Raw genomic sequence first — 10594 nt, forward strand, 5'->3', positions numbered from 1 at the left:
CTTTCTTTTGAGTCTGCTAAGATTTAAAATTTTACTTTAGATTTTCCTTACTCCATATAAACCTGTTGACTATACTTTCTCAATCTTGCAGTATTTTATCTGAAATTGAAATTGTCACCATTTGAAATGGAAAGTTTATATTAGCCAGTATATTCATTTTAATAATTACTAGTAATCCTAACGAGGATAGTTTTAGATTTCCCATCTTTCAAGTTACTTTTAAAAAGTCCATAATTTGTCTTAGAATATGCCTTTATTACTACCTGTCGGATGCAGTCCTAATATTTCATTGGATCTTTTGTTACCTGGCAACCAGATTCTTTCTTCAAAAAGTCTCCTTATTGAGTTATGTGTTTTTGTTATTGTCTTTGTGATTTTGCATTGATTTTGCATCCAAAAATTCACCAAAATCTTTGTTTTCATTAAATCAGCCTTCTTTTTAATTACCTTTCATTTTTCATCAGCTCCAATGATTCTTGTATTAAATGTTAATTCAGATCTAGCTTCATTATTAGTGTTTTCAGAGACTTCTTTGGTTTCATTCTGTTTAATATTGAATGATTTGTTCTATACATACCTTTTATGTATAGATATGTATTAACTGATGCAAAGGTACTTATTTAATATTTTCAGTAGATCTGTAAAAGTTTTCCTCTAGAAAAAGAGCTACATCTATTTTTCATGACAATAGCCATCAACTGTGAATTTTTGAAGCAATCAGAAATTTGTATTTCTCTGTCTTATTCTACCTCACATTGGAGTGGCACTGTCTAGTGACAAAACCTTGGAATGTTTTTAAGAGTGAGCAACTGGCCAATTTTTTTATTCTTTTCTTTCACCTTTATACAAAAGTTTCCTTACGCCCTGCTTCCTTCCAGCCATTTCAATGGTAACATAAATATCAATATATGTGGATGTTGTCTGTGGATGTTTTTAAAGCAAGTCTAATTCCAATTCCTATTTATTTTTCTAATCCAACATTTCTGATGATGTATTTATTATATCAATTAGGGATATGCAGCATATTATATTATATACAGCATATTTAGCCATATTAATTGGATTTTTAGATGTATTCTTATGTTGTTCTGATATGTTGTGAGCCGCCCCGAGTCCTCGGAGAGGGGCGGCATACAAATCAAATCAGTCAATCCATCAATCAATCAAAAATAAATAAATAAATAAATAATCAATCAATCTAGAACCACTTAGTAGCCCTTTATTCTATTCTAACCTTTGTTTCCTGCTCATCATAAAGATTTAAATAATTTACCATAAATTTCTATCAGTCACCCACACGTTATTGTGATATACAATATACATAGTTTAAAAGCTCTGTATAACCGGAAAACAAAACTGGTTATATTTTGTGAATTATCTCTCCTTTTCCAGAATCCATTAGATACTGACAATGTTCTTTGAATGCTGCTTTTTCTTTTAAATTTCTTTTCTGTGCATTGCACAGTCTTTGTTTCATGTATTGTTAAATTCTGAATTGGAAAATCTTGAGCGTTATCCTCTTAGCATGTGAGATAAACACTATTATTCAGTATTCAATTCCTCATCATTATCAATTCCTTATATGTTTGTATTGGAATATGAACTGATATTTTTTGTCCCTTGGCCATTGCAATATCTTGCATTCTTACTTATAAATTTCAGATTGTAAAATTTTAAATTGATTGGCTGATATGATATCAACTCCTGAAATTTTGTAATTAGCAATATTTTAGGACCAATTTAACTTTATATAAAATCTATATATGGTCATGACTTTGTATAATGTAGTGCATTATGCAGTGCAGCAAATAGTAGGGTGCCCCCCTGGGGGGGCATGAAGCGATGCCAGGGGGCGTGTGTGACACCAGGTAACATGTGTGATCCCTCTCTATCAATTCCCCTGGATGAGGAATTTTTCTAGTTGCACGCTGCTCCGAGCTAGGAAGAGAAGACGGCCAGGCAGGGTGGGGTGGCTGCGTGGGTTCTTGCTGTTCTTGACGGGCACCATGATAGCCATAAACGATGTGAACCTGCTGCTAGACAAGGAGGAGCATCTGCAGATGGGTAAAAGCTTTGAAAGGCACACTAAGCTTCCTTCCACACCATTCATTTTGAGTGCCCAGCAGAGGTGGCATTTATGGGCCAGCCGATGACCCCAAATCATTGGTTTGATTAAGTTGCCCTGGCCCCATGTCAAAAGAGGGCCCTAAACATGGTAACCTATGCTTGCCTAACAAAAAACAGTCTCCACTGAGTTCAATGTCACTTATTCCCAGGTAAGTGGGAATAAGTCACATTCACTCCAGCTCCAGTGGTCCTTGGAAGAAGCCAATTATCTAGGCCCTCAGCAGTCAGGATTCAGGCCCGGCTACAGCATGGAAACTGCTTTGGAAGCACTGATGTATGATCTCTGGCGGGCCCGGGATGGGGTTTATCCTCTATCCTGGAGCTTCTTGACCTCTCAGCGGCTTTCGATACCATCAACCATGGTATCCTTCTGCACTGGCTGGAGGGGTTGGGAGTGGGAGGCACTGTCCTTCAGTGGTTCTCCTTCTACCTCTCTGGTCGGTCGCAGTCAGTGTTAATGGGGGGGGGGTGTCAGAGGTCGACCTCAAGGTCTCTCCCTTGCGGGGTGCCTCGGGTCGGTCCTCTCCCCCCTGCTATTCAATATCTACATGGAACCGCTGGGTGAGATCATTCAAGGGCATGGGGTGAGGTATCATCAGTATGTTGATGATACCCAGTTGTACATCTCCACCCCATGTCCAGTCAGTGAAGCAGTGGAAGTGATGTGCTGGTACCTGGAGGCTGTTGGGGTCTGGATGGGTGTCAACAGGCTCAAGCTCAACCCGGACAAGATGGAGTGGCTGTGGCTTTTGGCTCCCAAGGAAAATTCCATCTGTCTGTTCATTATCCTGAGCAAGGAGTTATTGACCCCCTCAGAGAAGGTCTGCAACTTGGGCATCCTCCTCGATCCACAGCTAACAACACCATCTTTCTGCTATGGTGAGGAGGGCATTTGCCCAGGTTTGCCTGGTGCACCAGTTGTGGCCCTATTTGGACAGGGAGTCACTGCTCACAGTTACTCATGCTCTTGTCACCTTGAAGTTCGACTACTGCAACGCTTTACATGGGGCTACCTCTGAAGAGTGTTCGGAAACTTCAGATTGTGCAGAACGCGGCTGCACGAGCAGTCATGGATTTTCCCAGATATACCCATCATCAACACTCTGGGACCGCCTTCTGCCACACAAATCCCAGCGGCCAGCTAGGTCCCACAGAGTGGGTCTTCTCCGGGTCCCGTCAACTAAACAATGCCACTTGGCGGGACCCAGGGGAAGAACCTTCTCTGTGGCGGCCCCGGCCCTCTGGAACCAACTCCCCCCAGAGATTAGAATTGCCCCCACCCTCCTTGCCTTTCGTAAGCTACTTAAAACCCACCTCTGCCGCCAGGCATGGGGGAATTAAGACTTTTTCTCCCCCTAGGCCGTTACAACTGTATACATGGTATGTTTGTATGTATGTTTGGTTTTTATATATTAATGGGTTTTAATTTGCTTTTAGTATTGGATTTTATTGTATATTGTTCATGATTGTTGTTAGCCGCCCCGAGTTTTCGGAGAGGGGCGGCATATAAATCCAATAAAACTTGAAACTTGAAACTTGAACTCTGCGGCCTGCATTGGTTGCCGATTGGTTTCCAGACACAATTCAAAGTGTTGGGGATGACCTATAAAGCTCTTCATGGCATCAGACCAGTCTACTTACAGGACAGCCTTCTGCCACATAAATCCCAGTGGCCAATCAGATCCCACAGAGTTGGCCTTCACCAGGTCCCGTCGACCAGACAATGTTGTCTGGCGGGGCCTAGGGGAAGCGCCTTCTATGTGGCAGCCCCAGCCCCCTGGAACCAGCTCCCTCCGGAGATTTGGACTGCCCCCACCCTCCCTGCTTTTCGCAAGAGCCTTAAGACCTATCTATGTCGTCAGGCATGGGGCAACTAGCACATGCCCCCCCTTCTGACCATTAAAAGGTATGTGTGGTTATGATTGTAATATTGAGTGTTGATTGCGTATTATTGCTTGGGTTTTTTTTTAAGATAATGGGTTTTAGTCATAGTTTTAATTATTAGATTTGTACTTATATTGTGTTATTGTTGTGAGCTGCCCCGAGTCTCTGGAGTGGGGCGGCATGCAAGTCTAATAAATTATTATTATTATTAGAGTATCCTTCTCTAGCCAATAATATGCTTGCACTTATAATATGTAAAATAACCCTAAATATGTATATGTAAAGTTAACACTAAAATTCCATTCTTCTTGGGGGCGGGGTAACAGAGAAATATGAAATTCTGAATGATAGCCTCATAGAGCTGGAAAGGGCCATCCAAGTTATTGCAGTTCAGATAAATGACTTTGTTAGGTCTCATTGAATAATGACTATTTCCTAAGAGAAGTCTACTGTTAGATTTGTGATTTTTTTTCTTCTAACATTCATTAGCAGTCTTTTTATTATTTAGATCTGTTGTTCCAGAAAAAATCTTGATCTCTTTCTGAGTGATATTTTTTCATATGTTTGAAGAATGCTATCATGTTCTTATCAATAATTTTTTGTCAAGGCTAAACATACATAATTCCTTCATTTCTCCTAATGTTTCTCATTGTACTTTTTTGACCACATTTCAATTTCTCTGTATTCTTCTTCAAATATGGTATCCAGAATTTCAGACAGTATTAAAGGTGAAATCTAACCGAAGCATAATAAAATAGATGTGTAAGAAATCACATTTACCATTTTATATACACATCTGTTGTGAGCTGCTCCGAGTCCTCGGAGAGGGGCGGCATACAAATCTAATAAATTGTTGTTGTTGTTGTTGTTGTTGTTGTTGTTGTTATTATTATTATTATTATTATTATCTCAGTGCTGATTTATATTCAATTTGCAATTCACTACTATTCCAATTTCCTCACAAGTACCATTATCAAACCAAGCATTTGCATAAAATTTTTTACAATGATCTTTTGCATATTTTATTTTGAGTTTCAGCCCATTTTTTTAAGCAATCACAATCATTTTTAATTTTATTTCTGTATTCCAGGGAATTGACTGGTCTATCAAATTTGTGTCATCTGAACATTTGACAATCATACCTTCCACTTCTTCATTCAACTGAGTAATAAAAATGCTGAAGAATAGAGCAGCCAGTACTGACCTTTATGGTAATGGCACTTGATAGATCTCTCCAATTTTTCCCCCCAAGAACTGTTATTAAGCACGTTTTGATTATCGCACAGTTTTAAGCCAGCTGGCATTTATTCAGCTGCTACCGTATTTTTCGCTGATAAGACGCACCTAGTTTTTAAAGGAGGAAAATAGAAATAGAAAATAGAAAAAAAATATTTTGAGCCAAAAAGTAGGCTAAAATATTTATTACAATAACACTGCCCTAGGGGAATTGGGAAAATATACAAACAAGCCCCCCTCTCTCTTTCTTTCTATCTCTCCCTCTTTCTCTCTACCTTTCTTTCTCTTTCTCTCTCTCCCTTTCTCTGTCCCTCTCTTTCTTTCTCTCTGTCCCTCTCTTTCTTTCTCTCTGTCCCTCTTTCTTTCTCTCTGTCCCTCTTTCTTTCTCTCTGTCCCTCTCTTTCTTTCTCTCTTTCCCTCTCTTTCTTTCTCTCTGTCCCTCTCTTTCTTTCTCTCTGTCCCTCTTTCTTTCTCTCTCTTATCTCTCCTCTCACTCACTCTCTTTATATCTCTCTCTTTCTCTCTCTCCTTCTCTATCTCTCCCTCTTTCTCTCTCCCCCTTTCTATCTCTCCTCTCCCTTTCTCTGTCCCTCTATTTCTTTCTCTCTGTTCTTCTCTTTCTTTCTCTCTGTCCCTCTTTCTTTCTCTCTGTCCCTCTCTTTCTTTCTCTCTGTCCCTCTTTCTTTCTCTCTCTTATCTCTCCTTCTCTCACTCACTCTCTTTGTATCTCTCTCTTTCTCTCTCTCCTTCTCTATCTCTCCCTCTTTCTCTTTCCCCCTTTCTCTCTCTCCTCTTCCTTTCTCTCTCTTTCTTTCTCTTTCTCTCTCCCTTATTTTTTCTGTTTTTCTGCTGTGGGCGGTTTAGGGCCCCTCAAACCCCGACGACCTCGCCCCCGGATCCTGGCCGGGACAGGGCAGCTTCCTCTGACAGGCGCCGCGCGGGGCCGAGGGGGCTCAGCAGGAGGCGCAGCGGCGGGCGGAGAGAGGGAAGGGGGGGCAGCGGCGTCCCTCCTGGCCTTGGCGGGCCGCCCGACCCTCCCCACCTCCTGCAAATGCGGCGGGCGGCAGGGGGAGAGCGAGGAGCCGGCTCAGGCGGGCGCGGGGCTTGGCTGGCTGGCTGGCGGGGGGAGCGCCGCTGGTGGTGTGAAGGGAGACCCTCCTCCGGGAGGGAGGGGGCCAGGCAGCAGCTAGCCAGCCGAGTTCGCAGCCAAACTTTGCACAGGCGGTGGCCGGCTGCGAGCGACTGGCTGGGTTTTGGGTCTTCGAGACCTCCCCGCCTCCTAAAGCGATTCCCGTAGCCTTCCCAAAGGCTCGGAGCCGCCAACGCTCCTCCGGTGCCGCTCCGCCTCCTAAACCTGCGGGGTGGAGGCGTCCCCCGGCCCAGCACTTCCGGAGGCCGAAAGGCGCGGCTCTCTTTGGGGTTGGGAAGAGGAGAGGCGGCGGTCTCCAGATGAGTATATCGCCGCCCCCCCTATGCTCCAGCGCCTCCCCCCCCCTCCCTGCCTGCATCTTCGCTCCATAAGACGTGGCTGATTTTTCATCCTACTTTGGGAGGAAAAAAACTGCGTCTTATGGAGCGAAAAATACGGTATTTATTTATCTAATTTAGATAGCTGAATATCTTACAAACAAGTGACTCTGGGTAGCATACTACAAAATGAAATATCTAAATGAATATCTAAAACCACTATTTTTAAAATACAAAAAACCCCCATTAAAATATAAAGCAAACAAAGAATAATATTCAAAAGAATAATAAAATAACAAAATTACCTCACCCATTCCCTGGGGTCTCCAGTCCTGTTGGCATAACCAGGTCTTGAGGAACCTTCAGAGGCTTAGAAGAGATGAGGCCTATCCTCCTATATTGCCTAGCTTGCTTTTTAACATGTTAAGAAATACTTTGTCAAATGCTTTGCTGAACAAAATGATGATTATTTTTACACAATTCCAAAATGTATTTAAAAAGTTATCCAATAAAAAATGAGATATAATTAATTTTACAAACATATTTATAGGTTTATATTAATTTTCAACTTGTTTAAACATAATTTGTTGATGAATACTCTATAGCAAGTCAATGAAAAAAGAACAATTTAATAATACGAAGGTGAGTCAAAAAGTATACCCATTTTATTTAGGACAGGTTATAATTACCAAATGAAGTTGGTCCTCTATGGCAGTGATTTTCAACCTTTTTTGAGGCACGGCACATTTTTTACATTTACAAAATCGTGAGGCACACCACCAACCAAAATGACACAAAATGACATTCTAACACATTGTGATGCATTGTATATCACCCTCTGCGGTGGCCTCTTCTAAAAAGAAAAAGGTCAAATATCTATATACACCATCAGGATAGACATAATCAGCTGAGGCTGAGGCTTCATCTAGTGGTGGCAACATTTACCTCCGGTCCTGACCAGGATTAGAAATCGGGACCATGGGGAGGAGTAGCAGCTTCAACTACTGGCCACGGCCATACAATGGCAAGTGTGCGGCAGCCTGAGTGGGGGCCTTCCTAGGTGTGGATGAGAGGTGGCCTGCTATTGGTTCATCGCTAGTGGTCGGAATGAATCCTAGAAGGTGACTGGTCAGGGAGTGTTCCCTGTGCCTCCACTCTTCCTGTCGCTGTTAGCTGGAGGGATTGTGAGGGGAATGTTTATGTTGGGATGGAGGCGGCTGGCCGAGGGCCAGATAAATGGCCTCTGCGGGCCGTATCCGGCATGAGAGCCATAGTTTGGGGACCCATGTTTAATCTCCCCACAGCACACCTGATCATGTCTCACAGCACACTAGTGTGCCACGGCACAGTGGTTGAAAAACACTGCTCTATGGGTCCATCCCTACACAGTCACCTTTTCTCTCAGTAGCAATGTTCTACCTTCGAATTAGAGCATGTATCCCTGCCTGGTAAAATTTTGTTGACTTTTTTTTGAGCGACTTCTTCACTGCAGTTTTCACTTCCTTATCACTGGAATAGTGTTTGCCTCTTAAACCCTCTTTCATGGGGCCTCAAGTATTGAGTATTGTCCTCAAACACATATTGTAATTGCCTGTGAATGTTCATAGGGGTTTCCCCCTCAGCAGCAAGGAATTCAATCACTGCTTTTTATTTCTGTCACAACTCTAAGGGAGCAGCCATTTTGAATTTTCCTTGTGAATCTATAAACATGAAAAGTAAGAAACAAAATATTTCAGAATGTAAATGATATAATCATTTATAACTGGGGAAAGGTTCAGGTATTTGTATCAAAACTGCACCTGAAATAAAGAAAATGGAATTACTTTTTGACTTACCCTCGTAATAATTTATTAAATTTATATGCTTCTGACTCTCCATGACTCTATACGGCAATCATTTTCTCATCCTTTATATGTTTACTTGAACTGCAACATTTAAAATGTCTAGAAGGTGCTTGTAAGATTTCTATTTTAAATAAATATTTTAAATAAATATTGTCCATTAGAGACTAACAACCTACACTCTAAAAAACACTTTGGTTTCAGAAAAAAATTGTCTGATAATTTACAACTCCTACACTGCAGAAACATTTGGACTATACAATAGTCCAAAAGCAATAGACATAATTTACATAGACTTCTGCAAAGCCTTTGATTCAGTGGTACATAACAAACTACTGTTAAAACTATGCTCTTACGGATTTCTGGATCACTGCACAAATGGATAGCTGCATTCCTGTCAAACAGGCAACAAGTATGGGTGAGATCATCCGAGGACATGGGGTGAGTTACCATGAGTATGCGGATGATACTCAGCTATACATTTCCACCCCATGTCCACTCAGTGAAGCAGTGGAAGTGATGTACCGGTATCTGGAGGCTGTTAGGGTCTGGATGGGTGTTAACAGACTCAGACTCAATCCCAACAAGACAGAGTGGCTGTGGGTTCTACCTTCCAAGGATAAGTCCATCTGTCTGTCCATTACTCGGGGGGGGGGATTCTGACCCCCTCAGAGAGGGTACACAACTTGGGTGTCCTCCTCAATCCACAGCTAACTTTGCACCATCATCTTTCAGCTGTGGCGAGGGGGGCGTTTGCCCAGGTTCACCTTGTGCACCAGTTGTGGACCTATTTGGACAAGGAGTCTCTACTAACAGTTCTTCATGCCCTTATTACATCGAGGTTTGATTACTGCAATGCTGTCTACATGAGACTACCTCTGAAGAGTGTTCAGGAACTTCAAATCGTGCAAAATGCAGCCGTGAGAGCAGTCATGAGCCTCCCTAGGCATGCCCATATTTCTCCAACACTTCGCAGACTGCATTGGTTGCCGATTGGTTTCCGGACACAATTCAAAGGGTTGGTAAAGACCTATAAAACCCTACATGACATCAGGCCAGATTACTTGCAGGACCACCTTCGGCCGTATGAGTCCCAGTAACTGATTAGGTCCCACAGAGTTGGCCTTCTCCAGGCCCTGTCAGCCAGACAATGTCGCTTGGCATGGCCTAGGGGAAGATCCTCTCTGTGAAGGCCCCGGCCCTCTGGAATAAGATCCCCCTGGAGATTCGCACTCCCCTCTCCCTCCATGTCTTCTGTAAGAGTCTTAAGACTCACCTATGTCACCAGGCTTGGGGCAATTAGGTCTCAGCCCCATGGCCAACAAAATGAGAGATATGTTGTATGATTGAACTGGTATGATTGTTTTTAAATATTGGATTTTTAGATTGTAATTTTAAATTTAATTAGATTTGCTGTTGTACTGTCTTGTCATATTATATGCTGTGAGCTGCCCCGAGTCCTCAGAGAAGGGCGACATACAAATCAAATCAAATCAAATCAAATCAAATCAAATCAAATCAAATCAAAATAAATAAATAAATAAATAAATAAAGACTGCCCTATCAAACCTGCACCCAGTTAACAGTGGTGTTTCCCAAGGCAGTGTTCTAGGACCTACTTTTTTTCTAATTTACATAAATGACCATTGTGATCATATTATACGCAACTACATCCTCTTCACTGATGACATAAAACTATTTAACATCACTAACAATACTGTGCCCTACAAAGTGACCTTAACTATGTATCAGAATGGTCGAACAATTGGCAATTTCAAATCTCAACCAACAAATTGTCTTACACATTGGCAACAAAAATCGGAACCCCAAATACAAACTGGATGGTTACGATCTCGTGGATGACCCTCACTCTGTCAAGGATCTAGGAGTACTCATTTAAAAAGATCTAAGCCCCAGAGCTCACTCTAAAAGCATTTCCAAAAAGGCATTAAGAGTTGTTAACCTAATTTTATGAAGCTTCTTCTCTGGTAACATTGCACTACAAACCAAGGCATACAAAACCCTTGCCAGACCAATTC

The sequence above is a fragment of the Erythrolamprus reginae genome, chromosome 6, assembly GCF_031021105.1.
Source record: "Erythrolamprus reginae isolate rEryReg1 chromosome 6, rEryReg1.hap1, whole genome shotgun sequence".
NCBI classification, from domain to species: Eukaryota; Metazoa; Chordata; class Lepidosauria; order Squamata; family Dipsadidae; genus Erythrolamprus; species Erythrolamprus reginae.